The sequence below is a fragment of the Ctenocephalides felis genome, unplaced genomic scaffold (genome assembly GCF_003426905.1).
Source record: "Ctenocephalides felis isolate EL2017-DRISC unplaced genomic scaffold, ASM342690v1 CF-g0.4_SCAFFOLD_00512, whole genome shotgun sequence".
In the NCBI taxonomy this organism is placed as follows: Eukaryota; Metazoa; Arthropoda; class Insecta; order Siphonaptera; family Pulicidae; genus Ctenocephalides; species Ctenocephalides felis.
The window spans coordinates 1-16,795 of NW_020536666.1; the positions used below are offsets into that span (position 1 = coordinate 1).

The 16,795-nt window shown below is 28.0% G+C and overlaps 1 pseudogene; it reads left to right on the plus strand.

Moving 5' to 3' along the window:
- Positions 1–6: 6 nt before the first annotated feature.
- Positions 7–12,361, plus strand: LOC113365690 (annotated as a pseudogene).
- The last annotated feature ends 4,434 nt before the right edge of the window (positions 12,362–16,795 follow it).

The window sequence follows — 16,795 nt, forward strand, 5'->3', positions numbered from 1 at the left end:
ATTCAGAATCAAACTCTCAAACAACGCATAAACAATTTAGTGATTAAAACTTTAGCAGAAAATATGGAGAAAGATAAAAGTACTTCCCAAATACATTGTGATAAATCAGCCACTTCCAATTGTTTGACTGGTGACACATGGAAAATTAAAGTGTTACAAATTACGAGACTTGTCAATACTGTGAATGATTGCTTACTTATTGTGACTTCAATCATTCGTTCAGGGTCTGCCACCGATCAACCTGTTATCTCCTTTGACTGCGAAGGTATCAATCTAGGAGCCAATGGCAACTTTCTTTGTTGCAGATTTGTACAATGAAGGGAGAGGTATATATTCGACGTTTGGCTTATACTGTCCAGCTTTGTTACGAAAGGAGGATTGAAGACACTACTTGAGTGCGAGCATGTGATAAAAGTTATTCATGATTGCAGGAACGATTCCATTAATTTGTACAAACAGTTTGGAATAACCTTAAAGAATGTTTTTGACACTCAGGTAAATTAAATATACATTTACATTTTTTTTCTATAATATACAATGGTACCTTGACATACGAGTTTTTGAGATACGAGCCGAGCGATTTGTTGCTTTTACATACGAGCAAAATTCAAGATACGAGCTTTGAGCGAGTAAGAGTTTTCTCCGTCAGTTGTAACAATGATTTTACTACCATAAAATATTTTGACTTTTGTTTTGTGATAGTAAATTATTTTATAGTTGTTCATTTCAATTATATATTAATATTAGTTGTGTAGTAACAATTTACCCAAGCGAATATATTGAGGATTATTTTAACAGTGAGTTTAATTGTGATTTTTAATAGTGATTGTTCAGTTATATATGTTGAGTCCGCGTTTTTTTGCTTTCAGTACATTTACAAAATATTTACTTTTATAACTGTGGGCCCAAAGGGCCATATCTCTTAAAGCATGAAATTATTAAAAAATATGAGGGTTGCGAGGGACGTATGAGCGTTGTTTAAATAGGTGTTGATAAATAGTCCAGTCATTATAGTGAGTTCATCTCGGAATTCGAGATTCCCAGCTGTAAGTCAGTAAATACTGTTTATTGACACCCTAAAGTTGTCTCAAAACCTACGTGTAGGTTTTGAGGCAACTTTTAGGGTATCAATATACTGTATTCACAGACTTACAGCTGGGTATCTCGAATTCCAAGATTCTCACCTAATTTAAGCTTAAATTTCTGGACATATATTAGCAATTCGACAAACGAGCGTGGTTACGGAACGAATTAAACTCGTATGTCGAGGAACCACTGTATTTTGTTTTAGTATAAAAGTCATTTTTAAGGTGTTGATTTGATATGGTACTTGTGAAATAATTGCATTCTAATATTCAAAATTTATACAATTTTACTCTACTTGTAAGTCAAGAAACACATACACACATACATCAATTTTTTTAAAAGTATGTCAAAATGTTTAGAAACCTTCAAAACGTAAAGATATGCAAAAATTTTCAGTTTCGATTTGTGGACGATTACAATAACTTATCCTACAGTAAGTTAAATTTTTTTTTTTCACTGTTAGTTAATTTATCTGATCAGATCAGATGGGTTTTTATGGTTATGTATTTTTATAAATTTAATTCATATTGAATCAGGCTGCTCACGCCGTACTGCAGTTGGAAGAGCAGGGCAAGCCAGTTTATAAAGTGAAGAACGTCTCACTAAATGCTCTATGTGAACTCTATGATGCACCAATAAATCCAATGAAAGAGCAGTTGAAGAACATTTACCGCCGCGATCAGCGTTATTGGGCACGACGACCAATGACTAGAGACATGCTGCTTTATGCAGCCGCCGATGTTCTGGTTCTTATGGATGATCATTTGTATAAACATATGAACAGGTATAGCATCAATTTTTTCTTGGTTTACTTGGTTTGCTGTATACTGCGTTGTAGATTTATTAAATTTACTTATATAAAAAAGAGTGCGCGTAAGGTTCACACGCGATTGAAGTAAAACTTATTTGCTACTGTACAAGATGGCATTTAAGTAAAAATAAATACATCATATAACAATCTTGAATAATGTTTATTAGTAACCCTCGTGATGCACACATTTATTAGTGTCAACCATTATACACATTTATATAATGATAAATTATAAATTATATATTTATAATAGCATTAAAAATATGTATAATATTTAAAAACAATAATGTAATTAAAGTCATACTTCAAATGTGACCTGAACGATTTGTCATTGTAATTAGCATTTAGAAATAAACCTTCATTAGAGAAATGAAGTAATTGCTGATTAATAACTTCTATAATATTTGTTCACACAGTGGATTATGTTAAACAACGCCTAAACAAATATTGTTTTAACAACTTCAATCATCATGTAATAATTGTGTTTGAAAAACTTCATGCAACAGCTGTTTTGCCTAAAAAAGATTTTTCTTTTCAATAACTTCAAAGATTTATAGAAACTATCAATAATATAGAAATAATTTCCAATCAATAAACTTACGGCACAAATGTTTATTTGTTTATTATTTTCAAAGAACAGCGTAAAATATTCTTTTGATTCAGGCATTATTTATTAAATCAAGATTTGTACTACGATGTAACTTTAAAATGCTTATTTATCTATACCGATTTCCTTGTTGATATCGGTACGCCTACAACGTTGACGCCGGTACGCATACAACGACAGATCTCACATACGCGACGACTAATCACAATTGACCCTTATAGAAATGATATCATCAAGAACGAATGACGAATTATTGGCACTCGACTCTTATCTTATCTGCCGTAACGCACTTCCGTTGCATTTGTACGGATTTACATCCTTGTCGCGCTTAAAGAAGTTTACTTCAATAATATATTTTATTTATCTTTGTATATTTTTCAGTGCTATTCAAGCGGAAAATCGAAATCTTCTCCAGGAGTTGTGCAGTGAGCAAGTTTTTCTTCACATCCGCCCGGCTGATGTCAAAACTCGCAAAAGGCTACGAAAGGTCCAAACTGAGGTCGCCGATTTGAAAACTAAATTAAGCAACTCTAGCAAAAAATGTTGTTTTGAGCAACAGGGAAATAAGACTGTTGAGGTAATTTTTACTAACTCTTTACTTTTACGAACAAATCCGACTAGCTCATTTCTGTATTTCAAGTCATTTTATCATTTGAGATCAAATTTAGAAGTATTTGAGTCGATTTTTTACGATTCATTGACGTTTCCATAAAAAAGGCTAAACCGATTTCAAAAATTTATAAGGTATCTGATGAAACTCGATAAGCACCCGAGTTGTTTAGTTTTTCGAGACCATCGGTCGAGCCGATTCTTTATAATTAGGAGAAAAATGGAAAATTTCTTGTCAGCATTTTTGTAAAAAAGACTGAACCGATTTTGAAAATTCAAAAACTATTCAAAGATATTATTATCATTGGGAGTCGTGCTAATTAGTGTTTAACAAACATCAGTCGGGTCGTTCTTTATATTTGATTGTTAAAAAAATGGGATTTTGAAGAAACTTTATATCATCATAGAGTTTCTGGTTTTAATGAACATACTAAATGCCACTTACATCTAGTTTATTTTGTTCTTGACCAAGGACACTTTATCATGTGTACTATTTCATTTCTTCAAAAATGAATTTTTAAACAATATTGAATTTTTAGGTACCTGGATTTAACCGAAGAGAGAAAGATAAGCTCAAAGGTTCTTACAAGGTTGCTAAGAAATTGGAAAAACTTGAAGGAATAGGCCAATACAAGTAATTTATTTTATATCTATATCAGTTTTTTAATCTAATCAATCATTTCAGTACATATCAAATTTCTTCTTGAATTTCTTAAACATGAAGTTCTTACTTTTATATATTGAAAGTATTGCAATCGAAATGCGTAATCATATATTTAAAAATACTAATTTAGGTTGTTAGTTAAATCGATTTTTTTTTGTGTAGACAAATATTGTATATATTTTAGGAAAAAAAATAAGGTGAGTTATATGAAGTAACGTTTTTAAAATGAAAATCAGAAATAGTTATTTTGTCAGTTGCCTTTTTATTGCTATATTATAATAGAAACTAAATATTGACATTATTAATTTGTCTTTTTTTTACAGGGATGTAAGCGACTCAGAAGACGATCTTGACAATGCTGATCCAGAATCCAACAGTCTTGAAAGTTATTCTGATAATTCTTTGACAGGTAAAATAATTCTGCTGCATGTATTGAAGTAAAAGTAATATAATCATTAATTAAGCTCTTATGAAATTCAATTATTTTTACATCATTATTGAATATAGCTCAGTACTACGCTATTAGATACTATGCCGAATTTAGTGTGGTGATGTGTAATTTTATTCATAAAGTGATTATAAAAATATTAACATGAATATAAAAGTTTAAAAAAGTCATTCATATTAACTAAAAAAATAACTATAAAAAGTTTTTGAATGAATGGTAAGCTGAATATCGATTCTAATTATTTTTAGGCGCTTTTTCACCTCGAACATCCGAACCTCCAAGTTTGACTGAAAGTATGCAGCTGATGGACGAAATCATAGCTGATAATTCGATGGATCGGTTGTTAAAAATTGAGAAACTTGAGGCCATATTATCTGCGGTAACTTTGCTTCCTGGGGCTAATGTGAGTAATTGAATGGATATTGACACGGATTATGTAGTCACTTCATTAAATTCACGAAGAAGAAATTAACGTTTTAGCCATTTGATAATACTATTTTTTTTGGCGTTTTAAGTAATTTGAATTGTTCGGCGCTAAAATTGAAAAATGATGTGCGTATGTGAGTCAAAATTTGACAAATCGTCGAAGTTCTTAAAACGGCTGCACCTATTTAAAAAATTTGAAAACCATTTGATGAAACTCAATAAGGACTGAACAGTTTTGCGAAACGATCGGCCGGAACTTTTCTTTCTAATTAGCTGATAAGTGCAAAAATTATTAGCCAATGTTTTCGCTAAATATTCGGAGCCGATTTTGAAAACTTAAAAACCATTCGAAAGATATCATTCGAGAATAGTGCTGAATTGCTTTTTGTAAAGCTCTGCTGGGCCGTTTCTTCATAATTTACTGTTGAAAAAACCTTTTAGACGATTTTTTAAATTATCTATATGAGCCGAGTTTTAATCGAAAGCCATTCGATGTATCTCAATAACGACCCGCATCGATTAGTTAACAATGATGCGACAAAATTTTCGTCCACGTTTTAGCTTGCGATCCTTCGTAATTAAATGTTGACAAATTTTTGTACGATTTTGATGAAATTTTAGTTATATGTTAGTTTTAATTTGATAATGTTTGGGATCATGGTCATACTAAACATACTAAAATTTTACGGTCTTGTGAGAAGTGTTTTAAGTTTACAAATTCATCAAAGTTTGAACCAATAAGAATGAATAAATTTGTGTTAAAGTCGCTTTTGTGATGTGATAAGTCAAAATTTTGTGGGCAAGTTTACAAACTTAAAAGCCATTGGATTAAACTCGAAAGGAGGAACTGCGATTATTACATTTACAAGACGATCGGCGAAGCCATTTCTTTGGAATAAGTAAAAAAGTACTTTTCTGGTAACAGTATTGCTATTCTAAGTTTGTTAATTTCTGCATTGTACACAGAAATGAATTGATAATTGTTTAAATAGATTCTTTATATTTGTGTCACCCAACGAGTAGTCTGGTTGTGTAAAAACTGTTATCAAAACGTATATAATATACGTAATCGTGTCAGTATTTATTAATTATATAATTAATTAATTTAGTTACATAAATAAATTCAATTAAACTGGATAAATTAATTAATTTTTGAAATAAACAATTAAATATTATATTCAAATAGCTAAATCTCAATTTTGGTTGATTAAGTTAATTATTACACATATCGGATAGATTTACGTATTTACAGACTTACAGCTGGGTATCTCGAATTCCGAGATTCTTACCTAATTTAAGCTAAAATGGCTGGACTATGAACTTCCCATATCGCAATCACCACTTCTACCCATAATTACAAATTGAATGCTTTTGGAATCATTCAAATCGGAAGCTCCGTTCTCTCAAAACCTCGATTTCTATTTTCTGCACTCTTTGCTCCGTATCTCCGAAACTACTGGACCTGCTTTTGCCAAAAACTATTCAGTACATCTTCCTATCAATAGGAATCGAATGTTTTTTGAACCATTCAAATCGGTTGATTCGTGTGCCTGAAAACGTCGACGAAAAATTGTATCAATACATACATACATACATACATACACACACGCGCACACACATACATCCATTTTCTCTGAGGTATGTCAAAATGTTTATAAACCTTCAAAACGTGATGAAATTGAAAAATTTTTAATTTCGATTTTTGGACGAATACAATAACTTACCCTACGGGAAGTTAATAATAAAATATTGCTTAATATATTGCATGTAGATCAGTAATATATATTTATATACATATGTGTATGTATGCCAATATTATATATGCTACTTTTATTACAGAGTAATAATGCCATTAGCTTAACTCCAGCAATATCACCAGACAAATCTGACTTAATTGGAGACACTTGTACTGAAGTCAATCCAAGGTAAATTATAAATATGTTTATAATTGTAGATGTTTAATTTTTTGAGGGTTGGATTCAGCTTCCTTATCAGTAGAGTTTCTTTTATGGCAAACATCACCCGTCTCTGACTAAAATATTTTTTAAGACTGATTTATTATTTGTGATTTATGATATCTCTATTAGATTTTCAATCCCTTTTGATATCTCACAACCTAGATTTAGAGATTTTGATTTTCTTATTCATTCATTTTATTCAATTATATTTGTCATATTATATAATTATAGAACTTGTGCACTACGTTTTTAAGTAAAAATTAGATAAATGGTAATGAAAAATTTGTTAAATTAGTTCACCATTTATTATAGAAAAATCAATTTGAGAAGTTTTAGATTTTTTATGTATTTCCGATTTTTCACGAAAACGTAAGTATTTAGTATATCTGATTATTTCATCAAATTTTCAGGAAATGTGAGTGTAATTGCCATATATCGACTAAGTCTGAAAATAATGTTTTTGTGAATAATACGATGGATGAATGCTCAAAAGTAGATGCGTCTTGTCAGACCCTAAGTACTGGTGACATAGTCATTACTAAAATATTCTTCAATGAAGACCAAGTGCCAGACAAGGAAATCAGGTTGTCTCCTAATAGAATAATTAATAATTCACCTTGCTGATTTTGCACACGACCACATTGAAGAAGGGGGATTTTAGATCGAGATAAGTATGTATACTCTAGAAATTAGTTTACTACTTATAAAATTTCTACATCGTATATAATTATGCAGATTTGATCTGTAAAGATAGGTATGATATGGAATTGTATTATCTTAAGTGTCAAACAAAATTTAAATAATTTATTTTAATATAAATAATTTTATGGGAACAGAGTTTATGTGCGGAAATTTCTTTTATTCGCTTGTCTTAATATTTTTGTATAACAAATTTTTCTGTATTAAAGTGTAAGATAGTCTTTAATAACTTATATTTATATATATATATATATATATATATATATATATATATATATATAAGATGAAGTTATTCTTGGGCATCTATCCAATAATTAAAACAAATTTAGTAAACAAAATGTATTAATTGATGTAGCAAACGTTTCGGGTCTTGATTTGACCCATCTTCAAACACAAAAAATGTGAACACTAATTAATATAACACATGTTTATATAACAAGAGTTTTTAATTATTTAATAAAAAATTAAAATAAATAAAATGAATGAAAAGCTTTATAAAAGTTCTGGTTATTGAGACATATTAATTGCTTGGAATTTTGTATGCAAGTATACTTGGCATTAATTAGTGTTTACATTTTTTGTGTTTTTCTTTTAATTATTTCCATGCACTGAAGATTTATCTATTCAAGGCTTGAAACGTTTGCTACTACAAACAAGATATTTTTCTTTACTAAATTTGTTTTAATTATTGGATGGATGCCCAAGAACAACTTTATCTTATATATTTTACTATCTGAAAAAAAACCTCATGTTATTATATATATTATACATATATACACATCAGATTTTACTTTATTCGAATCAAATCATATCTAGCCGAATACTATTTACTGTGATTTCTCACACCTAGTAATTAATCTGACATACAATATTGTTTGAACATACGATTTAATAAATGTGAAGAATATTAATTTTAGTAAATATAGACATATAAATAAAAGATTAATTAAATCATGAGAGCCATCAGATTTCTGCTTCAAATCAAAAGATACAATAAAGAAGGAGCGCTGAAAGCGAAACCGTTCGTAAATATTAATAATTAACACTTAATTTTGATGATGAATTAGAGACCATATATTAATTTAATAGATTCAGATCGTGAATTATCTTTATTTTTGTCATATGTAGCATGAATTTCAAATTTTATCAGAATAAATCAATCAAGATTATGAAATGATTTTGTTTGGTTATATTTTGTTGAGAATTAATTTGAAAATATATTTCAACTGTCTTCGAAATTAAGCCATTTTTTATCACCCTTGTGAAATATTTTATTTGATAAATGATGTTTACAATATTTACTTGGTCCAGTATATTGGTGAACTCCTACACTTTTCATTACAATCTTTTATCATATTTACTAATCTAATCTACTAAATATAATCGATAGGTTTTTTTTTGGTTTATATTGATTCATATATAAACTTGATATAAGTTGATTCAAATCAGATTTTTATATTCGAATTATTCCAATCAGGAAATTTTTGAGTCAGCACATCACTAACATACATTTACATTTTGACACCGTATGTCATTCAGTAAGTTTTAAAACATTGTACAAATTAAACATTTTATGGAAACAATACTGAGTATTGTAAAAATATTACCTGAAAAAATACACCTAAAATAGTTCAGTGAGAACAATTGGAAGCGGTTGAGAACTTTATTATTTTTTTGTAATACTTAATAAGTTTTTTTTTTTGTAAAACGTTTAAATTGTGCTATTTTATATATATATATATATATATATATATATATATATATGATTTAGTAGTTAATTTTGATGTTGAAATATATGAGTGAGTTCTTGAGGGCGATACATCAAACAAAGAAAAGCCAAAGATTTATAAAATAATCTTTATTTCCAAACGTTTCGACATTCAATTTAATGTCATCATCAGTGGATCTAAAAACAGTATGAAAATTAGCATATCTAGGTAATTATAATATATGTGGATTGGTAAAGTAACTATACAATAAGAGAAAAATTAACAAATAGCAACACTTAACAACAAATCAAATATAAAAGATAGGAAAGGTAGTAGAGACTAGAATTAAATAAATAATTAAAAAGTATAGGCAAAAATATTTAAGTACACTCATATAAACTTACGCATATATACATATATGTACGTACACATATACACACATATACATATATATATACATATATATATATATACATGCATATATCCATATACACACACATACAAACATATAATACACATATACATATACAGATACAACAATATATACCTATATATGTACACATATACATGTAAGACTATACACATATAAATATACGTATATACATATATGCAACGTGCATGCATATTCACAACGACGTACATGTACATGTATGAACCATACATATACTCATACCTATCTATGTAACTATAGCTATACACGTATACACATACATATACGCATAAACATGTATATACACATATATACACACATATATATATACATATATATACATACATATATATATATATACACACGATACATATATATATACATATGTACATAAATGCTCACAAATATATATATATATATATATATATACATATATACATATATATATATATACATATATATATATACATATACACATACATATATATATACATATATATATATATATACACATACATACATGCATATATACGTATATATAATTACATGTATACACATATAAATATGCACATACATACAAACATACATGTAAATAAGCAATATACATATATATACATACATACATACAAATACATATATATATATATATATATATAAACATACAATATATGTAAACTCGTATATATGTAAAGCAAACAAATTATTTATGAAGATGGATAATACATATAAAATACAAGTGGACTTACATTACGTTGGTTAGTTACATATAGAGAAGTGTACACAGCACTAGAGATTTGGCACTAACATTTATGTTATAAATGTTAGTGCCAAATCTCTAGTGCTTTGTACACTTCTCTATATGTAACTAACCAACGTAATGTAAGTCCACTTGTATTTTATATGTATTATCCATCTTCATAAATAATTTGTTTGCTTTACATATATACGAGTTTACATATATTGTATGTTTATATATATATATATATATATGTATTTGTATGTATGTATGTATATATATGTATATTGCTTATTTACATGTATGTTTGTATGTATGTGCATATTTATATGTGTATACATGTAATTATATATACGTATATATGCATGTATGTATGTGTATATATATATATATATGTATATATATATGTATGTGTATATGTATATATATATATGTATATATATATATATATGTATATATATGTATATATATATATATATATATTTGTGAGCATTTATGTACATATGTATATATATATGTATCGTGTGTATATATATATATATGTATGTATATATATGTATATATATATGTGTGTATATATGTGTATATACATGTTTATGCGTATATGTATGTGTATACGTGTATAGCTATAGTTACATAGATAGGTATGAGTATATGTATGGTTCATACATGTACATGTACGTCGTTGTGAATATGCATGCACGTTGCATATATGTATATACGTATATTTATATGTGTATAGTCTTACATGTATATGTGTACATATATAGGTATATATTGTTGTATCTGTATATGTATATGTGTATTATATGTTTGTATGTGTGTGTATATGGATATATGCATGTATATATATATATATGTATATATATATGTATATGTGTGTATATGTGTACGTACATATATGTATATATGCGTAAGTTTATATGAGTGTACTTAAATATTTTTGCCTATACTTTTTAATTATTTATTTAATTCTAGTCTCTACTACCTTTCCTATCTTTTATATTTGATTTGTTGTTAAGTGTTGCTATTTGTTAATTTTTCTCTTATTGTATAGTTACTTTACCAATCCACATATATTATAATTACCTAGATATGCTAATTTTCATACTGTTTTTAGATCCACTGATGATGACATTAAATTGAATGTCGAAACGTTTGGAAATAAAGATTATTTTATAAATCTTTGGCTTTTCTTTGTTTGATGTATCGCCCTCAAGAACTCACTCATATATATATATATACTAGGGTGGTCCTTCATATGGACATTTTCGAATTTTTTGCTCCCAGGGGCATAAATGCTTTCAAATTGATAAAAAAAAAAATCTCTAAAAGTTTTTGCTCTTAATATTAACTTTTAGATAGTGCAAAATTCAATCAAAGCTTTGTATGGAAATAGATTGGAAAAAAATTCGAAGATTTTAAAAATGTTTTTTAGGTATAACTCAGCGACAAATGAATTAAAAGTGACAATTTGTGTCATCTTTTATTGAAAATTCGACGCTCTACAGAACAGATTTTTTATAATTTGTTTTGTAGAGCGTCGAATTTTCAATAAAACTCATTCATTTGTTCGCTAAATTATATCTAAAAACATTTTTAAAATTTTAAAAAGAGCTAAAACTTATAGAGGATTTTTTTTATCAATTTGGAAGCATTTCAGCCCCTGGGATCAAGAAAATTCGAAAATGTCCATATTAAGGACCACCCTAATATATACGTATATATATACATATGTATATATATATATATATATATATATATATATATACAGTAAAACTAATTTGTGCGTTTTTTGGCTGGGTCTGGTTTGTTATTATATTTTGTGCGTTTTGTATAATTGCTCATTCGTATAAAGAATGGGGCCAATCCATTGTTACAGATATATTTGCAATTAATATTTATTAAAAATATATTATTAAATGAGTATGTATTAGTGCGAGAATATGTGCTTGTAAATATTTATGTGAACTTTAATTTAATTTTGCAGTATTTATAAAATGTTGTCTGTACGAAAACTCATAATTGTGTACATATTAAATAACTTCGATCTTTTTAATACAGGTTTGAGAGTGCATACTGATTTAGTTCGATCAATATTTTATATCTAGAGATTGGTGCAATATATGGTTTTAATTAAAGGACGGATTACTTTAACAGGATTTAAACAAGTAACTTTATTTAAAAATATTTATCTATTAATTTATTTGACTCAAATAGTTTTATTTATGTATAGATATATACATAAATAAAATATAAATATATATATATATATATATATATATATATATATAATGTTTTTGATTCAAAATGTGTCATTTTAACATATCCTGATGATAACTTGTAATCTTTTTTTGGATATTTAAATTGATTATATACTGAAGTTATATATTACTAACCGCAATAAAGGATTAGTACCTTACACGTAATGCAATTACATGTGCAAATTAAGTATATTATATTTATTCAATATGTTTTGTCAAGTATTTAAGTTTCAGACGACAGCTTTTTCTTGTAAATAACCTTGTACCCAGGGCAATCGGTAAATTATAATGAATATCTCCTTTTTATAAATATGCTCATTATGCTTAGGTAGAACACTTGTAGACAAAAATATGTATAAAATAATGTATGATATTTTTATTTTCTTATAATACACACATGTACAGACATGGCGTTTTTCTATAATGTAACTTTTGCCTCTTACAATTAAATTTATGCGTCTTTTCAGGAAATCCTCCATAGAACTAGAATATTAATTAAATCACGCATATTCGTTTTCGCTAATAATTGTCTTTACATTTTTTTCATTAAAAGTCTTATTTATTATTTTGGCATACGCTAGAAATAATGTATTTGTAATTGTGTAAAATGTATTTCAAACTTCCCGAAGGAGATGTTTGTTTCGACAGAAAATCCGATTTGCTAATTTTGTTTTTTCGACGTTATATTTTAGGAAACTCCACGAAGATTTTCGTGAGACAAACGGAGAGTCATTTTTTTTTAGAATTTGTTGAAAAGTGCGATTAAACGATTTACATAATTTAAAAACCCTTCGAAACAGATATCATTTACGAATCGTGCTGATTAGTTTTTGGTAAATATTGGTAAATAAACTATCATACTAAAATATTATAGGTTTAATACAAGTGGTTAAATCATAAAAAATCATCAAAGATTGGAATGAGCCACGCGCTTGGTAGGCACTTCTTATTGTCGTTGACGTTTGCACCTAAATAAAATATATTTTTAGAGCAGGAAGTTGAATGAACGGTTTTGATTTAATTTAATTTATATAATTGCAGATATTATAACTTTGCATTTGGAATATTAATAGAATGTAGCATTCATTCAGTAGAAGCAAATAATTTATTATCTAAATAAATTTTATCTAAAAAAAGAAAATTTTATCTAAATAGCTAAATGTTAATTTTTATTGATTAAGTGGGTTATTTATCTGTATCGGGAAGTTTATGCTACTTGCCTTGAGGCCAGATGCCACTTACAACTACAGTTACTAGTTCAATTTATGCATTATTATTAATGCATTTGTTGGCATTAATTTTTTTATTCTTATATTTAACAGCAATCAGAACTTCTGTTCTATGAGCTGTTGAGCTCGAACTGTGTTATACGATGTTTTTCAATCCGATGCAGCAATGCCCGTGAAGAGCTATTTTCACTTGGAACTGATTAAATTTTCGGAAAAGCAGGTCCAGCGGTTTTGAGATCTATAAAGAACATGATGTGCACATCATGTGCATATGTCTAATGATCATTTTAGACCACCAAATGACATTTTTTTTTTTTTTTACTAAATCTCCAAAAGCTCATTTCTGATTGCTGTTAAATACAATGCTGCCATTCCAATTACCAACTATTTTATAGAGATTTTAATAAGTCTAAATATTGTTGAACGCGGCGCTTACGCAACATTTCGATATTTCGTTTCTAAAACGAACGATCACTTTGAAAAAAAAGTTCAGAATTTTCAAAAAAATTTAAAGAAAAAAAGAGTGCGCGTAAGGTTCACACGCGATTGAAGTAAAACTTATTTGCTACTGTACAAGATGCCATTTAAGTAAAAATAAAAACATCATATAACATTTTTGAATAATGTTTATTAGTGGTAACACTCGTGATGCACACATTTATTAGTGTCAAACAATATACACATTTATATAATGATAAATTATAAATTATATATTTATAATAGCATTAAAAATATGTATAATATTTAAAAACAATAATGTAATTAAAGTAATACTTCAAATATGCCATGATCGGTTTGTCATTGTAATTAGCATTTATAAATGAACCTTCATTAGATAAATGAAATAATTGCTAATTAATAAATTCTATAATATTCGTTCACACAGTGGATTATGTTAAACAATGACTAAACAAATATTGTTTTCGCAACTTCACTCATCATGTAATTGTGTTTGAAGAACTTCATGTAATTAAAATTAACGCACACTCATTGGCTGCTTGTATTTTATAATTTTTTTTGCTGGCGATATAATCTCATTCTTTGAACAGCTGTAATATATGTCTTACCTTAAAAATATTTTACATTTTAATAACTTCAAAGATTTATAGAAACTACGAATAATATAGAAATAATTTTCAATCAATAAACAATCAAATGTTTAATTTGTTTTATTATTTTTAAAGAACAGGGTAAAATATTCTTCTGATTCAGGATTTTTTCATTAAATCAAGATTTGTATTACGATGTAACTTTAAAATGTTTATTTATTTATGCCGATTTTCTTGTTGATATCGGTACGCATACAACGTTGACGCCGGTACGCATACAACGACATATCTCTATTCATATGCACGACGCCTAATCACAATCGACCCGTATTGAAATGATTTCATCGAGAGCGAATGACGTACAGTTCGGGCGTAACGCAATTTCCGTTGCATTTGTACGGATTTACACCCTAGTCGCGTCTAAAGAAGTTTTACTTAAAAAATCGGCACGGAAAGTTCCAGCAATTTATCTTTTGTATCCATTGCCTAAGTAGTTGAAATGTAATTTATAATAATTTTTTAACGCTTTGAGAAAGTAACCACACGTAAGATAACCTCAAGTGAAAATTTGATATCATGCTGTCTGATATCGAGCTTGACCGATGTTGGGACTGATCCCTTAGGTCACGATGGGCACAGAATATTTTCATGGTAACCAAAATTTGCTAAAATTTGGCACGGTTTATTTTTCGGTCTGCCAAAATCCTGGATGACGATCTTCATACAGTGGAAAATAGTTTCAGATATGCGGAATGCTGATCGGTGAATCTAAAATTGTAGTTTTGATTAAAGGATACGAGGATAGAAGGATTTTTCTATCTCAATGTATGTACTTGGGTCTGTACTGAAGAAACTATAGGCTTATAGATAAGCTTGTTATCTGAGCACAGAAATATAATAGAGCGAAGATATAAAAAACACAAATATATATTTTGATTATACCATATTGTAATACCTGGTATATTCAATGTCATTTACGTGATTTTAATTATACTTTTATATTTGACATATGTTAATATTTGAAGAAAATTATCTTTTAGTAGTACAATAAAAGGGACGGCTTACTCGAAAATCTATTTAAAAAATATCGATGGTAAAAGAAAGAACCAAATGGATATTTTAGATTGTTTCAGCATATTATAATTTTTGATGAACTCTTTAATGATAAGTCTAAAAATGTTACGTGCTTTGCTGGATTTGTTGTTTATCGCTTAACAAAAGTGTCATTAGTATTATTTGATAATAAGTAAAATTTATGAGCTACAGCTATTTTAATGCAAAAAGTCAAGTAAAGTCAATGTACTCCATAGGTGGGGCAATTTGAGCACTAAGAAAGTATAATAAATCCATAGGTTCAATGTCGATCAGTGATGAAACAAAATAGGTGTTTAATATTCAGTTCTATATTTATCGTCTTTATTGACAGAGAAAACAAAACTTATCTTAGAAATTATTTTAGCATTTATATTCAGCCTTTTTGTTTAAAATCATTATGTTTTTATATTATTACTTATAGATTTAGCTTAAATCTTATAAATAACTAGCAAACCCGACGAACTCCGTTTCGCCACCAGATGATGGTGAGAAAGATGAAGAAATTTTTTGTTTGTTTTATATTTGAAAAGGAAAGATTTGATCAGGAAGGAAAACCCGACTTATTTTTATATATATAGAAGATAATCTATTTGCAATTATTTAAAACAATTATTGATTATTTTTATTACTCGAATTTTTAATTACGGTGCGAGGAGTTCCAGCAATTTGCATTAGGGCACGATGCCATGCACCACTAATTTACTTAGCTATAAACCATGCGGAGCCCGAGACCTTTCCAACAAATGCAAAATTGTCGAAATCGGTTCGTGCGCTCTGGAGTTATTTCGTCAGGAAGGAAAACCCGACTTATTTTTATATATATAGAAGATAATCTATTTGCAATTATTTAAAACAATTAATGATTATTTTTATTACTCGAATTTTTAATTACGGTGCGAGGAGTTCCAGCAATTTGCATTAGGGCACGATGCCATGCACCACTAATTTACTTAGCTATAAACCTTGCGGAGCCCG